At 40.3% G+C, this 19,484-nt stretch overlaps 1 pseudogene; it reads right to left on the bottom strand.

Annotated features, from left to right (window-relative positions):
- Positions 1-5,169: 5,169 nt before the first annotated feature.
- Positions 5,170-5,835, bottom strand: LOC119821751 (annotated as a pseudogene).
- Between the last annotated feature and the right edge of the window lie 13,649 nt (positions 5,836-19,484).

Below are 19,484 nucleotides of genomic sequence, written 5' to 3'. Positions count from 1 at the left end.
TTTTGTCCTATTCAGAACCTGGGCAGAGTATGTTGTGGAGTGCTATTCAGATCAGCATATTTTATGGGCACCTATATATTCCCACCTGCTTTTATTTCTGCAACCAAAGGAGAGGATATTTGTGTATTCAATATTCTTTTATTTCCCAGGTGGTTCCTCACCTCTGAAGGAATCTTGGACATGCTCTTCCCTGTGGCTCTGCACCTGATAACCATGTGATTAACTCTGGTTAATAAATATATATGAAAAGAGCTCAGGTAGTTTTATGATATCATTCATAGTTGTAGAAATTAAGGCTCCTTGGAGGATGCTATTTTGAGAAAATTTAGTCCCAGGAATGCCTGAACAATCTGTTTATGTCAATGTCTTTTGAAATGATGTCAGTGGATTTTGTTAGATGATCCATTTTGAGATATGCAGTAATGTTTCAGGAAGGATGCACAAAGTCAGAATTTCTATTTGCACATTAGGATTCTGTTGTGAGTCCCTGTCAGGGAAAACAGCTCCATGGTTAGAGAAATTAAGTTCCACATGCACAGTGGGAACAAATACTACACCAGTATCAGTTATAGAATATCTAACCAAATCCTGTGTTCCCATTGTCTCAAGAGTGAAAAATCAGGGCAAATTCCAAAATATACACAGAACCACTGTCATATACAGCATTACAAACTTTTTAAATATTCAACATAATCCATAGAGATTATGTATCCTACTTTTCAAAAACTTAATAATATCGCTTATTCCTTCTTCCAACCAATCACTATTAAAAAAAGATGAGGTAAAATTTGATTTCTAAAACATTATATCTCTTCCCAGCCAGTTCTTTGTTTTGACCAATATACTCTGCTTTATCTGTGATTTTTTACAATGTTTTTCTCATTTTAGGTTCCAGTTGTGGCTGTGAAGAAGTCTTGTTGAGAATCTACAAAACAAATAGAAACTGGGAGATGACCCTGGGTTCAATATATAAATTCTGCTTATACCATTTTCCTATTCATCTATTTTGCTTGCATTCTAGACCACACATTGCCAGGGTGAAAGCATTTTGATGAGTGTGAACTGTTGGGCCTCTTTCAGTGAATATGGACTGCAGAGAAAGCACAACAAACACCAGCAAGTCTTTTTGTACTTTGTAATAAGACTTAGCATTTGAGATGAGGCAAACAGGACTAGTGTTTTCATCTGGAAGTTACTGTACATCTTAAGAACAACATTTTTTGGTTCAAATTGCTTTATTCCCATTTTTAACACTAGCAGGAGTTCAAAACAGACTGATATCCATGAGCATAGTTTAAATGTAACAAAGAAAGAGTTAAACTATATACATTAAGGAAAAAGGAAAGGGATTTTTCTATACCAACCTTTTCCTATTAATTCAGCTTCTGATTAGTAGAACTAAATACATATTTTTTTTCAATTAAATTTAGGATGAAGTAATAGAACTTTTATGATCAACTTCATAAACTGTCTTTAAGGAGAAAATGAATTTTTAAATGGGTGTCACCATCTTTACCCATGAACTGGCTGTATGGTCACCTTGATTCCTTTAAGTGTGGCTATCATTAGAACTAACAAGAGCAAGTCCATGAGGCCCACAGGGAACTCAGTGGCTGTGATATCCAAGGGGAGGGCACACTCCACACATCACAATGATGAGAGCTAATGCTCCTACCCTCTGAGTCCATGTAGAAAAATTACTACTCTCATTCAAACTAACTGGAAGTCAAACAGTTTAAATAGTCAAAGTAAAGAATAAAAGTATTTTCTTTTCACATAGAGGAGGGACACTCCTTCAGCTCCATTTAAAGTGAGTTCTGTGCGGAGTCCCTGCTCCATCAGAACAGTAAACTGAAGGTAATTTATTGCTAGCAAAGCTCCACTGGTCCCTGTCCCACCTCAGAGATGTTTCACACAAAAAGGCTATTGGTTTGGTCTGGAGCCCTCTGAGGAAACAGCGTGGAGGTGGAGCAGGCTGGCACTGAAGGCCTAGCCTCTACGAGCCACCCTGTGCCTTGTGTCCCCAGGGGCAATTTACCATGTCACTGCCTCCAGAGGCTCGAGAGAGCACCAGAGGCTCTCACACATATGGAGTGGAGCGGGGATTGTTATGTGGTGCCACGGGAAGGAAGAGGCACCATGCTTTGCAGATCAAATCCTACAAAGCAGTCAAAAGTCCAGAGGATCGAAGCCCCATCGGCCAGAAGAACAGCTTTGGAAATAATAGATCTACTCAAGGGCTGTGGGAAAGCCAGGGTAGTGGCAGGCTGAGTAGGGCAACACCTCTGAAACAAGGGCAACAGTGACTTGGGTAAAAGCGTGGAAGCGAACAGCTGATAAGGCCACTGTTACTGCTACCACCTCCTGGTATCTATGCTTGAGCAGACATTAGGCAGTGGGAAGTGAAAAACTGAGGGCTGGAGAGAACTGTGGACAACACAGGACATAGCAGAAAAGAGAGGACACTCAAAAACTTGCTTGTCCTACTGGCCTTGAATGCTCTGTGCCAGGCAAAGAACTTTGGAGCACGGGTAGGGTTCCTGAGAACAGTTGGTGAACAGAGATGGGGTGCGATGGGCACTGCTCCCATAGGCAACACTGGGCTGAAGACACTAGCAGTGCTACATCTTCCGGATTGCTGAAGAGCAGGTGAAGAACGGGCTTTATTGCACTTTCTCATTCTTAGGAAACATGGCTGCCCCGCAGAGGGTCTCTTGATTTGCAAAAAACACCGCACATTAATGATAAGGTACAGGTAGAATCACAGATCACCTCTGCTATCCAAAGAAACAGGGGGAGCTCGGAGGAATGGGGTGCTTGGGATATAGGAAGGGTGGATATGGGAGCAGGGAAGCATATATCTTAATTTAAGGAGCTACCTGAGGGTTGTCAAGAGACTTGACCCTAGAGGGGTTCCCAGGTTTCCAGGGAGATGCCCCCAGTTAGTTCCTTGGGCAGCTGAGGAGAGGGAGCCTGAAAAGGCCAGTTCCTATAGCCATACTGATGAATTTCTTGCATATCACCATAGAACCTCCACCTGACGATAGATGAAGAAAATGACAGAGCCCCACATTGGAGCACCGGACTGAGCTCCCAAGGTCCTGATGAGGAGCAGAAGGAGAGAGAACATGAGAAAGAAAGTCAGGACCGTGAGGGAACCTCCAGCTGGCGACAGATGGGTAAGGTGACTGAGCCCCACATTGGAGCACTGGACTGAGCTCCCAAGGTCCTGATGAGGAGCAGAAGGAGCGAGAACATGAGGGAGAAAGTCAGGAACGAGAGGGGTGCGTTCACTCATGGAGACGGTGGGACAGAACTAATGGGAGATCACCAACTCCAGTTGGAATGGGACTGATGGATCATGCGACCAAACCTGTCTCTCTGAATGTGGCCAACAGCGGGGGCTGACTGAGAAGCAAAGGACAATGGCTCTGGGCTCTGATTCTTCTGCATGGACGGGCTCTGTGGGAGCCTTCTCAGCTTGATCGATCACCTTCCTGGACCTGGGGGGAGTTGGGAGGACATTGGTCTTAGCATAGAGTGGGGAACCCTGATGGCTCCTTGGCCTTGAGAAGGAGGGAGGGGAGGTATGGGTGGAGGGGAGGGGAGGGGAGGGAAAGGGGAGAAGGAGGGGAGGGAAGGGGGAGGAGGAGGGGAGGGAGGAGGGGGAGGAGGAGGGAAGGAGATGGAAATTTTTAAATATAAAAAAAAAATAAACCATGAAAAAAAAAAAAAGTCCACCGGCAGGGCTTTTCACGGGCGGCTTCTGTACTGGGATCCTTGGGTTGGACGGACTATGTCTGGCCAGGTCACTGTGTGGCAGGCAGAATAGCTAACTGGCAGATACCTTAGGAAGGTTCTGTACCCAGAAGAGTTGGGGCAAACTCTCCCAACAGGGAAACGTCTTGGCCAACATGTAAGCTCCACAAAGAGGCTGGAGCCACAATACTCACACTGCAATGCGCCTGACTCCTTTTCTCCTACTCCCGGCTCAGAATACCCAGGAGCAAAGATGCTAAGTTGACCTGGGAGGATCCCTGGATCCTGCTCCATAGCATCAAACTGGAGAAAACAAAAGATCTAAGGGGTTGGAAAACAAAAGAGCAGTTTACACCAGACATTGATTTTTGAAAGTCTTTTTTAGCTCCGAAAACTGGAGGCAGATACCACGCAGAAAGCTTAGCCTGGCTGTCTGTCCATTGATCTATCCTGAGCAGTTCTGAACATTTCATATATAAATGGGGTGCCACCGTTTACGGTTGATCTTTTTCCTACAAGTTGGGCACACGTTAGCATTCTTTTTTTCTTCTTTTTTCTCTTTTTTTATTTATTTTTATTTTTTATTATTAGAAATTTCCGCCTCCTCCCACCTCCCATTTCCCTCCCCCTCCCTCTCCAGTCCAAAGAGCAGTCAGGGTTTCCTGCCCTGTGGGAAGTCCAAGGTCCTCCCCCCTCCATCCAGGTCCAGGAAGGTGCGCATCTAAATAGACTAGGCTCCCTCAAAGCCAGTACATGCAGTAGGATCAAAACCCAAATCCATTGGCTTCTCAGTTAGCCCTCATTGTCTGCCATGTTCAGAGAGTCTGGTTTGATCCCATGCTTTTTCAGTCCCAGTGGAGCTGGCATTGGTGAGCTCCCATTAGATCAGCCCCACCGTCTCAGTGGGTGGGTGCACTCCTCGCAGTCCTGACTTTCTTGCTCATGTTCTCCCTCCTTCAGCTCCTCATTTGGGCCTTGGGAGCTCAGTCCAGCGCTCCAATATGGGTCTCTGTCTCCATCTCCATCCTTCACCAGATGAAGCTTCTATGGTGATATGCAAGATATTCATCAGTATGGCTATAGGAAAAGGCCATTTCAAAAGCATCTTCAACAAATGGTGCTGGCATAACTGGATGTCAACCTGTAGAAGAATGAAAATAGATCCGTATCTATCACCATGCACAAAACTCAAGTCCAAATGGATTAAAGACCTCAATATCAATCTGAACACACTGGACATGATAGAAGAGAAAGTGGGAAGTACTCGACAACACATGGGTACAGGAGACCACTTTCTACGTAACACCCCAGCAGCACAGACATTAAGGGCAACATTGAATAAATGGGACCTCCTAAAACTGAGAAGCTTCTGTAAAGCAAAGGACACTGTCATTAAGACAAAAAGGCTACCTATTGACTGGGAGAAGTGTTAGCATTCTTAAGGGAATCATTGAGGCACTGGCTACAGAAGACGTCCACATTCTGTAGAAACAATGCGGCATCCATTCTGCACAATCTCAAAGTATCCATCCATGCAGATTGGACAACTGACAGAACCAAAGGGCCTGAGTCCTGTAGCTCCTTCTTCCGTGGTACTTCGAGGAGTATGGGTAGTCACATACACATCTCTGTCCTTAGACAGTTCCTTATCATCGCTGCTCACCACACAGCTGTCAGCATGGTGTTGGCGTAACCTTCTCCCATTTCTTCGTGGCCTTCCCCTTTCTTCAACAATCACAACAGAGTCATTGTGAGTGAGGTCCACAACCACAGGTTCCAAGGATTCACAGGTGAGGTCCACGATTTCATCCCTAGCAGATTCCACGAGTTCTATGGGTTCTGTTTCCAAGGAAATCTTAGGAGTTGAAGTTGTTTCCCAAGTTCGCTTCTGGGCTTGTCTAGAACTTACTGTTCTACCACACCGCTTTCTTTGAGGATTTCTTGTACTCATTGTGCTCTCTGGCTTCAATCCACAGAAAAGCAAGTGACATACACCAAGGTTTATGGGGAGGTGGAATGTTCTCAATCTCTCATGCCCACTGAGTACTCATCCCGTGGCTTACAATTTGGAGTCAATTAGATATCCAATATTTCCAAGTCTTGGAGTTGGTGCCATCAGGCAGATGCCACAGTCGAAGCGCTTGAGCAAGGACGTACCACCGCCACCAGTCGCTAAGGAGACCTGCTCAAGCAGGACTCCACTGCCTCAAGGAGACGCACTTCTGCTGGGCCCAAGAACAACATTTTAAAAGTGCTTGACCTCTGTTTTGGTGATTAACTGTCCTGGAGGGATAAGACATGGATATAGAGAATATAGAGAAATGTGACAAGTAGTGTCTTTCATAAGTATACAGAACAGAATAAACTTTTTATTCATGTATGATTTATTTTGCATACCAACTCAGTTTCACTTCCCTCCTCTTTTCTCATCTTTCTCCCCACTTCCATCTGCCTCTGCCTCTACCCTTCCCAATAGGCTCCTTCTCTATTTCTATTCAAAAAATGTCAGCCCTCCCATGGATATAAACATGAGATCTCATTTCAAGTTGCAGTAAGATTAATCATCTTGCCTCGTATTAAGGATGGTCAAGATGACCCAGTATGAAGAGTAGCATCTCAAAGTCCTGCGAAGGAGTTTGAGAGAGCCCCTTTCTCAGAAAATTGGGAATTGGTCTACCTCAAGACTCAGAGAAATTATATTTTAAGAGTGTAAAGAAATTGCCAGTATTCCAGTTTGAGTATGGTATTCAATTTTGTTTTATGTGTAATAATAATTATTATTATTTTAATTAATATACAATGAATTTTATTACATCACATTCATGCATGTGTGGTATGTCCTTTGGTGCTATTTGCCACTCTGTCAACTACATCGTTTGCTAATATTACTACCAATTCTATTCTTCAATTCAAACAGCACATTTTATTATGTGTGTGGGCTTGTTCAATATATGAGCTAGTGTATACTTTCTTCAAACTAGTTTCACAAGGTACTACAGCCCAAATCCTTCAAGCACTCAAGTGCCCCAAAATACATTTCTTACTTTCTCTGATTTAAACTACATGTACATATGTACACATACATGCACACATACACACATAAGCACACACACACACACACACACACACACACACACATATCTATACATACCAGAACACAGTTACATTTAGAGTCTGTGAAAAATCTAAATTCCAGAGTCTGTTCAATTAACATGATAACCTCCTAGTCTCTCCCCAATTCTTTGTAATGACATTGCTTAACTCTTTCATGATCAGAACAACTCTATTATGTGCATATAAATCCTATGAGGGTTTCATCTTATTTCCTGTTTGTCTAAGAAAAATTTGTTCCCAACAATCTTGTTTAATTTTGTTATTGGTTTCAATACTTTATGAATTACATAGTAGCTATTTACTAAGGTTTCTATAAAAATTGGTATATACATTTTGTTAAAAATTTCTCTGCATGATCTCTCTCCATCCGCTCCTCATCAGAACTTTGGGAGCTCAGTCCGGTGCTCCAATGTGGGGCTCTGTCTCTATCTCCATCCATCGCCAGGTGAAGGTTAAGGCTCACAGTGAGCCCGTCCATGCTGTAGAGTTCACATTCGTTGCCGTTGTCCTTGGTTTCTCAGTCCTCCTCCACCGTCAGCCACATTCAGAGAGTCCGGTTTGGTCCCCTGTTCCATCAGTTCCATTCCAACTGGACTTGGTGGTCTCCCGTTAGATCTGTCCCACCGTCTCAATGGGTAAACGCACTCCTCACGGTCCTGACTTCCTTGCTCATGATCTCCCTCCTTTTGCTCCTCATCGGGACCTTGGGAGCTCAGTCCGGTGCTCCTATGTGGGGCTCTGTCATTTTCTCCATCCAATGCCAGGTGAAAGAAAGTCAGAACCATGAGGGACGCGTTCACCCACTGAGACGGCAGGACAGAACTAATGGGAGACCACCAAGTCCACTTGGAATGGGACTGATGGAACATGCGACCAAATCGGACTCTCTGAGGGTGGCTGATGGTGGAAGCTGACCGAGGAGCCAAGGACAATGGCGATGGGCTTGGTCTCTACGACATGGACGGGCTCTGTGTGAGCCTTGTCAGTTCGGTTGCTCACCTTCCTGGACCTGGGGGGAGTTGAGAGGACCTTGGACTCAACATAGTGTAGAGAACCCTAATGGCTGTTTGGCCTCAAGAGGGAGGGAGTGGGGATGTGGGTGGAGGGGAGGGGAGGGAAGGAGGAGGAGGAGGGGAGGAGATGGCAATTTTTAATAAAAAATAAATAAACTGGAAAAAAAATTTCTCTGCATATATCCAAAATGTGGTAATTCATTGAATTAAATTTTCAAAATTCTAAGAATGAATTGAATTGAAATGAATTGAAAAATAAATGAATATTTGTAGATTTGAACATAAAATCGCAAAAATTTAGATGATATCTTTAATTACTCATCTGTTGAGATTCAGCAGAGCTCATTCTGTGTCTTGTATAATCTGAATAATGATGTAATAAATACATAAATGCAAGTGTCTATTTGCTGTGCTGACTTTCACTTCAAGAATGGACCATGAGAGGTATGCTTGAACCATAAGGCATTTCTATATTTACTGACTGAATTAGCTGCATATGCTTACCACAATGGGGCCTTCAGTTTCTATTCACATTACAAACACAAAATTCATGTGAATTCCCACAACTCTTACATGCTAATTAACTTGTTTGGTCATTTTAAATTATTCATTCTCTTTGAAATACAGCACTCTCATCTTAACTGCAGTTTTCCATATACATATTTTCTCAATGTATTACACTTACAAGTCTTAAATCAATGTCATAAAAACAATTTATACAAGAGTAACTGTTAGGACAATAGAATAAGTGATTAAAATTCTCCTAAGCCAAAATTCCATAACCAGATAAGTTTTAGCAATGAATTTCACACTTACAAAGTAGAGCTAATGCCAATATTCTTAAATTGTTCTTAAACAGGAAAACTGAAGAAACATCAATCAATTCAACTCATGATACCTCAATCATCTTGACACTCAAATCACATTACAACAAAATGACAAAAGAAAATTACTGACTGGTTTATCTTTAAAACATTGATACAAAAAATGTTCAATAAAGAATATCCAAATCAAATCCAAGGTCATACGCAAAGTACTATTATGATCAAGTAGAAGTCATCCCAAAAATTCCATGATATTTCAGTGTAAAATACTCAATAAATGTATTACATAAAACTCAAAACAAAAGGATAGCATCATTTTATGAGCTACAGTAAGGTCTTTACCAAAATCCAATACATCTTCATGATAAAAGTCCAGGAGAAATTAAGGATGCAAGGCACATACACCAACAAATCAATGTCAGTGTACAGCAAGCCTATAGCTAAAATCAACTTAAATGAAGAGAAACTCAAATCAATTCCACTAAATTCAGGAACAAGACAAGGTTTTCCAAAGTCTATATAATTTTTCAATATAGTGTAGGACAGAGACCTCTTGTTCATCCCTGCTGCCCAGAACTGAAATAATCACACAGAAACTATATTAATTAAATCTCTGCATGGCCCATTAGCTCTAGCTTCTTATTGGCTAACTCTTACATATCAAAATAGCCCATTTCTATAAATTAGTGTATCGTCAAATGGCAGTGGCTTACAGGTAAAATTTTGGCTTGTTTGACTCTGGTGGCAGAACCATTGCTTCTCTCTTGACTCTGCCTCCTTTCTCCCAGCATTCAGCTCAATTTTCCCCACGTAGCTCTGTTCCCCTTTAGCTCTGCTAAAGTCTCAAATCAGTTCCTTTATTTATCAATGGTAATTACAGCATAGAGAGGGCAATCCCACATCACCTTCCCTTTTCTGTTTAAATAAAAAGAAATGTTTTAACATTAACATAGTAAAATTACTTATAGAAATAGGTATCAAGCAAAATTATAGTTCCAATATTCACATGTACTTTATCTTTTATCATAACTAAGGAAAACTATAACTATAACTAACAATTTTTCAACTCCATCAAAGACTCTAGAAGGGTATAATATTACCTAAGTAAACAGGAAGTGCATTGTAAGTAACTTCCAAAACTCTAGAATCGACAGAGACACCTTACTACCTGGACAGTTTCTCAAAGTTCTTTTGTACCATTGGGGCATTCATCTTTAGCTTACAGGCCCATAATATCCAGTAGACTTTTTCATGAAGCAGGAAATTTTAAAGACAGGTCCACCTCTATTGGTAGTTTGTCATTAAATTTCTGTTGTAGCCTGAAGAATATCTGGCAGACTCTTTCACGAAGCAGGAACCCTGAAGCATTGCCTCACCTTTAGGCAAGTTCAAAAGTCATTTCTCTGTGGGTCCTGCATGTCCACATCAGCAGTCCAGGCCCAAATAGTTTCTTGCCCAAATGGTTACCAAACTCCATAAGGAGCCTCTTTAATGCCCATCTTCCTCTTGAAGTAGCAGGTGTACCAGGAGCAGATGTGTCTCATTGTCATGAAAATTCCTAAGTTATTTAAACATTTTAAATGCCATATTCTGAAGGACTCTGAAAGATTTGAAGAATACCCATCCATCTGAAATACATCTCTGTACATCTAGAAAATCTAACTAACATGACTACAATCTTGACCATTATAGATGACTCTTTATTAAGCTATATTTTAATTATAAATTACATTTATAAATGAGATGTTCAAACAAAATACCTTAATTAAGAGCACAATTATACATATAACAGAAGAGATGGAGAAGGACACTTTATACTAATAACAGGAACAATTCATCAAGATGAAGCCCCAATCCTGAATATATATGCCCCTAATATAAAAGAAACATAACTGGAACTCAAATCACGTATCAAACCCAACACACTAATAGTAGGAGATTTAAACACTCCTCTCACTTCAATGGACAGGTTAACCAGACATAAACTTAACCAAGAAATAAGAGAACTAACAGATGTAATGAATCAAATGGACTTAACGAACATATATAGAACATTCCACCCAAACAGGAAAGAATATACCTTTTTCTCAGCATCTCATGCAACCTTCTCAAAAACTGATCACATACTCAGTAACAAAGCAAATATCAACAGATACCAAAATATAGGAGTAACCACCTGTGTCTTCTCAGAACACCATGGAGTAAAGGTAGAATTAAACAACAATTCCAACCCCAGAAATACTACAAACTCATGGAAACTGAACTGTCAACTACTGAACCACACCTGGGTAAAGGAAAAAAAATAAAGAATTTAAAGTCTTCCTTGAATTCAATGAAAATGAAGACACAACATACCCAAACCTATGTGACACTATGAAAGCAGTGCTAAGAAGAAAGTTTATAGCACTAACTGCCCACATAAAGAAAGCTCACATTAGAGACTTAACAGCATACCTGAAAGCTCTAGAAAAAATGAAGGTGACTCACCCAGGAGGAGTAGAAGACTGAAAATATTCAAACTGAGGGTGGAAATCAACAAAATAGAAACAAAGAAAACAATCCAAAGAATCAATGAAACAAAGAGCTGGTTATTTGAGAAAATCAACAAGATTGACAAACCCCTATCTAAACTAATCAAAAGGCAGAGAGAAAACACTCAAATTAACAAGATCAGAAATGAAAAGGGGGACATAACAAAAGACACTGAAGAAATCCCAAAAATCATTAGATCTTACTACAAAAGCCTCTATGCCACAAAATTGGAAATGCAAAAGAAATGGACAATTTTTAGATAAAAACCATATACCAAAATTAAATCAAGACCACATGAGCAATTTAAATAGACCTGTAAGTCACGAGGAAATAAAAGCTGTCATCAAAAACCTGCCAATCAAAAAAGGACCAGGGCCAGATGGTTTTAGTGCATAAATTTACCAGAACTTCCAAGGAGAGCTAACAACTATACTCCTCAATGTGTTCTACATAATAGAAGAAGTAGAACAGTCATTGCCAAGCTTTTTTTATGAAGCGACAGTTACACTGATTTAAAAAAACACACAAAGGGTCAACCAAGAAAGAGAATTACAGACCAATCTCACTCATGAACATCAATTAAAAAATTCTCAATAAAATACTGTCAAACCAATTCCAACAACGCAGCAAAAAAAAATCATTCATTACGATCAAGTAGGCTTCATCCCAGAGATGTAGGGCTGGTTCAACATACAAAAATCTATCAATGTAATCCATCATATAAATAAACTGAAAGAAAAACAATTTGATCATTTCATTAGATGCTGAAAAGCATTTGACAAAATTCAATACCCCTTCATGATGAAGGTCTTGGAGAGATTAGGGATATAAGAATCATATATAAATATAATAAATCAATATACAGCAAGCCGACAGCTCACATCAAATTAAATGGAGGGAAAATCAAAGTGATTCCACTAAAATCAGGAATAAGACAAGGCTGTCCACTCTCACCATATCTCTTCAATATAGTGCTTGAAGTTCTAGCAATAGAAATAAGACAGCAAAAGGAGATCAAGGGGATTCAAATTGGAAAGGGAGAAGTCAAAGTTTTGTTTTTGCAGATGATATGATAGTATACGTAAGTGACCCCCAAAACTCTACCAAAAAACTCCTAGAGCTGGTAAATACCTTCATTTATGTGGCAGGATACAAAATCAACTCAAAAAAATTAGTAGCTCTCTTATACACAAAGGAAAGAGAAGCAGAGAGGAAATTCAGGGAAACTTCACCTTTTACGATAGCCACAAATAGCATAAAGTATCTTGGGGTAATACTAACTAAGGAAGTGAAAGATCTATTTGACAAGAACTTTAAGGCTTTGAAGAAAGAAAGTGAAGAGGACACCAGAAAATGAAAGGATCTCCCATGCTCTTGGATTTGTAAGATCAACATAGTAAAAATGGCAATTCGAGAGAGCTGCTTGGCCTGCAAGGGGACCTGACAGTCTGCCAGAGGATCCATCATTCTTTGGGGTGAGTGAGGAGTGAGTGCCCGAACTGAGGCAGCTGCCCGGAGAGGGACCACCGACATTCCACAAATCCGTAAACGATATCCTAGGAAACCAAGAAAAAACAATCAAACAGATAATGGAAACAGTGCAAGACTTGAAAACTGAAATGGAGGCAAGGAAGAAAACACAACCCGAGGGCCAACTGGATTTGGAAAATCTATGTAAACGAACAGAGACTACAGAAACAAGCATAACCAACAGAATACAAGAAATAGAAGAAAGAATCTCAGATTCTGAAGATACCATAGAGAAAATAAATGCACTGATCAAAGAAAACAGCAAATCCAACAAATCCTCATCACAAAACATTCAGGAAATCTGGGACACAATAAAAAGACCAAACCTAAGAATAATAGGCGTAGAAGAAGGAGAAGAAATACAGCTCAATGGTTCAGAAAATATATTTAATAAAATTATAGATGAAAACTTCCCAAACCTAAAAAAAGATATTCCTATTAAGGTTCAAGAAGCTTACAGAACACCAAATAGACTGCATCAAAAAAAAACATCCCCTCGCCATATTATAATCAAAACACAAAACATACAGAATAAAGAAAGAATATTAAGAGCTGCAAAGGAAAAAGGTCAAGTAACATATAAAGGTAAACCTATCAGACTAACACCTGACTTCTCTATGGAAACCATGAAAGCCAGAAGGTCCCGGATAGATGTTTTGCAGAAACTAAGAGACCATGGATGCAAGCCCAGATTACTATACCCAGCCAAGCTTTCATTCACTATAAATGAAGAAAACAAAATATTCCAGGATAAAAACAAATTTAAACAATACATAGCCACAAATCCAGCCTTACAGAAAGTAATAGAAGGAAATTCACAAACAAAGGAGTCCAGCATTGCCCAAAATAACTCAAACATCTAGCGACCCTTCACCAGCACATCGCAAAGAAAGGAAACACACAATCTCTACTACCAAATAAAAAATGACAACCAGAGTTAACATCCACTGGTCATTAATATCACTTAATATCAATGGACTCAATTCACCTATAAAAAGGCACAGGCTAAGAGATTGGATACGAAAACAGGATCCAACATTCTGCTGTTTACAAGAAACATACCTCAACCACAAAGACAGACATCTACTCAGAGTAAAGGGTTGGGAAAAGGTTTATCAAGCAAATGGACCTAAGAAACAAGCCGGTGTGGCCATACTAATCTCTAACAAAGTTGACTTCAAACTAAAATCAATCAGAAGAGATGGAAAGGGACACTTTATACTCATTACAGGAAAAATCTATCAGAATGAACTCTCAGTCCTGAATATCTATGCCCCTAATACAAAAGCACCCACTTATATAAAAGAAACATTACTAGAACTCAAGACAGCCATCAAACCAAACACACTGATAGTGGGAGACTTCAACACTCCTCTTTCACCAATGGACAGGTCAATTCGACAGAAATCTAACAGAGAATTAAGAGACTTAATAGAGGTAATGAACCAAATGGACTTAACAGACATCTATAGAACGTTCCACCCAAACAGGAAAGAATATACCTTCTTCTCTGCGGCTCATGGAACCTTTTCGAAAATTGACCACATACTCGGTAACAAAGCAAACTTCCACAGTTACAAAAACATATTAGTAACCACCTGCATCTTATCGGATCACCATGGATTAAAATTAGAATTCAACAACAATGCTACCCCCAGAAAGCCTACAAACTCATGGAAACTGAACAGTCAATTACTGAACCACAGCTGGGTAAAGGAAGAAATAAAGAAAGAAATTAAAGTCTTTCTTGAATTTAATGAAAATAAAGACACAACATACTCAAACTTATGGGACACTATGAAAGCAGTGCTAAGAGGAAAATTCATAGCACTAAGTGCCCACTTAAAAAAAAACGGAGAAAGCACACATTGGAGACTTAACAGCACACCTGAAAGCTTTAGAAAAGAAAGAAGCAGACTCACCTAGGAGGAGTAGAAGACTGGAAATTATCAAACTGAGGGCAGAAATCAACAAAATAGAAACACAGAAAACAATCCAAAGAATCAATGAAACAAAAAGCTGGTTCTTGGAGAAAATCAACAAGATTGACAAACCCCTAGCCAAACTAATCAAACGGCAGAGAGAGAACACACAAATTAATAAGATTAGAAATGAAAAAGGGGACATAACCACAGACACAGAGGAAATCCAAAGAATCATTAGATCTTACTACAACAGCCTGTATGCCACAAAATTGGAAAATGTAAAAGAAATGGACACTTTTTTAGATAAGTACCATGTACCAAAGTTAAACCAGGACCAGGTAAATGCTCTAAATAGTCCTGTTAGTCGCGAAGAATTGGAAACTGTTATCAGAAACCTCCCTACCAAAAAGAGCCCAGGACCTGATGGGTTCAATGCAGAATTCTACCAGAACTTTCAAGAAGACCTAATACCTATACTCCTTAAGGTATTTCATAATATAGAAACAGAAAAGTCATTGCCAAATTCCTTTTATGAAGCTACAATTACCCTGATACCTAAACCACACAAAGACTTAACCAAGAAAGAGAATTACAGGCCAATCTCACTCATGAACATCGATGCAAAAATTCTCAATAAAATACTGGCAAACAGAATCCAAGAACACATTAGAAAAATTATCCATTACGATCAAGTAGGCTTCATCCCAGAGATGCAGGGCTGGTTCAACATACGAGAATCTATCAATGTAATCCATCATATAAATAAACTGAAGGATAAAAACCATATGATCATCTCATTAGATGCTGAAAAAGCATTTGACAAAATTCAGCACCCCTTTATGATAAAGGTCTTGGAGAGATTAGGGATACAGGGGTCATTCCTAAATATAATAAAGGCTATTTACAGCAAGCCGACAGCTAACATCAAATTAAATGGAGAGAAACTCAAGGCCATCCCACTAAATTCAGGAACGCGACAAGGCTGTCCACTCTCTCCTTATCTCTTCAATATAGTACTTGAAGTTCTAGCAATAGCAATAAGACAAAACAAGGGGATCAAGGGGATTCGAATTGGAAAGGAAGAAGTTAAACTTTCATTATTTGCAGATGATTTGATAGTGTACATAAGCGACCCGAAAAACTCCACCAAAGAACTCCTACAGCTGATAAACTCCTTTAGTATCGTGGCAGGTTACAAGATCAACTCCAAAAAATCAGTCGCCCTCCTATATACAAAGGATAAGGAAGCAGAGAAAGAAATCAGAGAAGCTTCACCTTTCAAGATAGCCACAAATAGCATAAAATATCTTGGGGTAACTCTAACCAAGGAAGTGAAAGACCTATTTGACAAGAACTTTAAGTCTTTGAAGAAAGAAATTGAAGAGGATACCAGAAAATGGAAGGATCTCCCTTGCTCTTGGATTGGGAGGATCAACATAGTAAAAATGGCAATTCTACCAAAGGCAATCTATAGATTTAATGCAATCCCCTTAAAGATCCCATCAAAATTCTTCACAGATATTGAGAGTACAATAATGAACTTTATGTGGAAGAACAAGAAACCCAGGACAGCCAAAACAATCTTGTAGAATAAAGGTATTTCCATAGGAATTACCATCCCTGACTTCAAACTCTATTACAGAGCTACAGTATTGAAAACAGCTTGGTATTGGCATAAAAATAGAGAAGTCGACCAATGGAATTGAATAGAAGACCCAGATCTTAACCCACAAACCTATGAACACCTGATTTTTGATAAAGGAGCTAAAAGCACACAATGGAAGAAAGACAGAATCTTCAACAAATGGTGCTGGCATAAGTGGATGTCAACCTGTAGAAGAATGAAAGTAGATCCGTGTCTATCACCATGCACAAAACTCAAGTCCAAATGGATTAAAGACCTCAATATCAATCTGAACACACTGAACCTGTTAGAGGAGAAAGTGGGAAGTACTCTACAACATTTGGGCACAGGAGACCGCTTCCTACGTATAGCCCCAGCAGCACAGACATTAAGGGCAACATTGAATAAATGGGACCTCCTGAAGCTGAGCAGCTTCTGTAAAGCAAAGGACACTGTCACTAAGACAAAAAGGCAGCCTACTGACTGGGAAAAGATCTTCACCAACCCCGCAACAGACAAAGGTCTGATCTCCAAAATATATAAGGAACTCAAGAGACTAGACTTTAAAATGCTAATTAACCCAATTTAAAAATGGGGCACTGAACTGAACAGAGAATTCTCAACAGAAGAAATTCGAATGGCCAAAAGACACTTAAGGGCATGCTCAACCTCCTTAGCAATCAGGGAAATGCAAATCAAAACAACGCTGAGATACCATCTTTCACCTGTCAGAATGGCTAAAATCAAAAACACCAATGATAGCCTTTGCTGGAGAGGATGTGGAGTAAGGGGTACACTCATTCATTGCTGGTGCGAATGCAAACTTGTGCAACCACTTTGGAAAGCAGTGTGGATGTTTCTCAGAAAATTTGGGATCAACCTACCCCAGGACCCAGCAATCCCACTCTTGGGAATTTACCCAAGAGATGCCCAATCATATTACAAAAGCATCTGTTCAACTATGTTTATAGCAGCATTATTTGTAATAGCCAGAACCTGGAAACAACCTAGATGCCTTTCAGTGGAAGAATGGATGAAGAAAGTGTGGAATATATACATATTCGAATACTACTCGGCGGTAAAAAACAATGACATCTTGAATTTTGCATGCAAATGGAGGGAAATAGAAAACACCATCCTGAGTGAGGTAACCCAGACCCAAAAAGATGAACATGGGATGTACTTACTCATAATTGGGTTCTAGCCATAAATATAGGACATCGAGCCTATAATTCATAAAAAAATCCTAGAGAAGCTATATAAGAAGGTGAACCCAAAGAAAAACATATAGTTATCCTCCTGGATACTAGAAGTAGACAAGATTGCCGGACAAAAAATGGGAATATGGGGGTGGGGTGGGATGGGGAGAGGGGAGGATGGGGAGAGAAAAGTGTGAAGTGGAGGATGGGAAGAGCTTGGGGGAATAGGATGGTTGGGATATAGGAAGGGGGTATATGGGAACAAGGAATTATATATCTTACTTAAGGGAGCCATTCTGGGTTGGCAGAGACTTGACTCTAGAGGGGTTCCCAGGTGTCCAGGAAGACGCCCCCAGCTAGGTCCTTGGGCAGCTGAGGAGAGGGTGCCAGAAATGTCCAGTTCCTATAGCCATACTCATGAATATCTTGCATATCACCATAGAACCTTCACCTGGCATTGGATGGAGAAAATGACAGAGCCCCACATAGGAGCACTGGACTGAGCTCCCAAGGTCCCGATGAGGAGCAAAAGGAGGGAGATCATGAGCAAGGAAGTCAGGACCGTGAGGAGTGCGTTTACCCATTGAGACGGTGGGACAGATCTAACGGGAGACCACCAAGTCCAGTTGGAATGGAACTGATGGAACAGGGGACCAAACCGGACTCTCTGAATGTGGCTGACGGTGGAGGAGGACTGAGAAACCAAGGACAACCGCAATGAACATGAATTGTACAGCATGGATGGGCTCACTGTGAGCCTTGTCAGTTTGGTTGCTCACCTTCCTGGACTTAGGGGGAGCTGGGAGGACCTTGGACTTAAGATAGTGAAGTGAACCCTGATGGCTCTTTGACCTGGAGAGGGAGGGAGTGGGGGTATGGGTGGAAGGGAGGGGAGGGAAGGGGGAGGAGGAGGGGAGGAGATGGAAATCTTTAATAATAAAAATGAGAAGAAAAAGTTAATAAAGAAAATATGTTAAATAAAAAAAAGATCGGAAGGAGGGAGAAGATGAGCAAGGAAGTCTGGACTGCGAGGGGTTGGTCCACCCACCTGTTCTAAAGGGAGCTCACCAAATCCAGCTGGACCGGGACTGAATGAGCATGAGATCAAACTGGATTCTCTGAATGTGGCTGAAAATGGGGGCTGACTGAGAAGCCATTGATAAAGGCACTGGTACTTGTTTCTACTGTATGTACTGGCTTTTTGGGACCCTACTCTATTTGTCTATTTGGATACAAAACTTCCTAGGACTGGATGTGGGAGTGGGGGGCTTGGACTTCCCACAGGGTAGGGTTCCCTGCCCTCTCTTAAGGAGGGAGGGGGAAGGAGGAGCGTGAATGGGGGAGCAGAAGGGGAATGGGAGGAGGGGAGGAAGTAAAGTTAGTAAAGAATACAAAGACAAGAGTGATAATAATAAAATAAATATATAGGATAGTATTGTAAGGGAGTTTCAGTGAATATTTAAATCACCCATGATTAATTTTCCATGCACTTTTTTAACCCAAAACACAAAAGGGAAGAAGGCAACAAAAGACTTCTTTAACGTGATACAAAGGAGAACTCAGTTAGCTGAAAAAAATAACAAATAGCCATATCCTGAGTGATGATGCATAATTCTACTTGTTAAATATTAAGCAACCTCCAAACTCTCTGACCAATCACACAAGGTAAAAATAGGCTCATATTTTTGGGCCTCTACATTTGAGGTTTATTTTCACTCTTATTGCACTTCAGAAAATGTAAGGAACATATCCCCTATGCACTAATGGCTAATAATTATGTCTTATATGTTGAGTAGAAGACTATAGGTCACAATGTACAGAAAAGTAGTATACATGGAACTTCTGACATCATCATTAGAAGAAACAATGAGAATCTCTAGTTAATGGATATATCTTGCACTGCATTGTAATAGGTGGCTCTATAACAATATTACAGTTGTCAGTTACAATTTATGAATTTGTGT

Source organism: Arvicola amphibius, chromosome 8 (genome assembly GCF_903992535.2).
Source record: "Arvicola amphibius chromosome 8, mArvAmp1.2, whole genome shotgun sequence".
Classification (NCBI taxonomy): domain Eukaryota; kingdom Metazoa; phylum Chordata; class Mammalia; order Rodentia; family Cricetidae; genus Arvicola; species Arvicola amphibius.
This window is presented reverse-complemented; position numbering and strand designations above follow the sequence as displayed.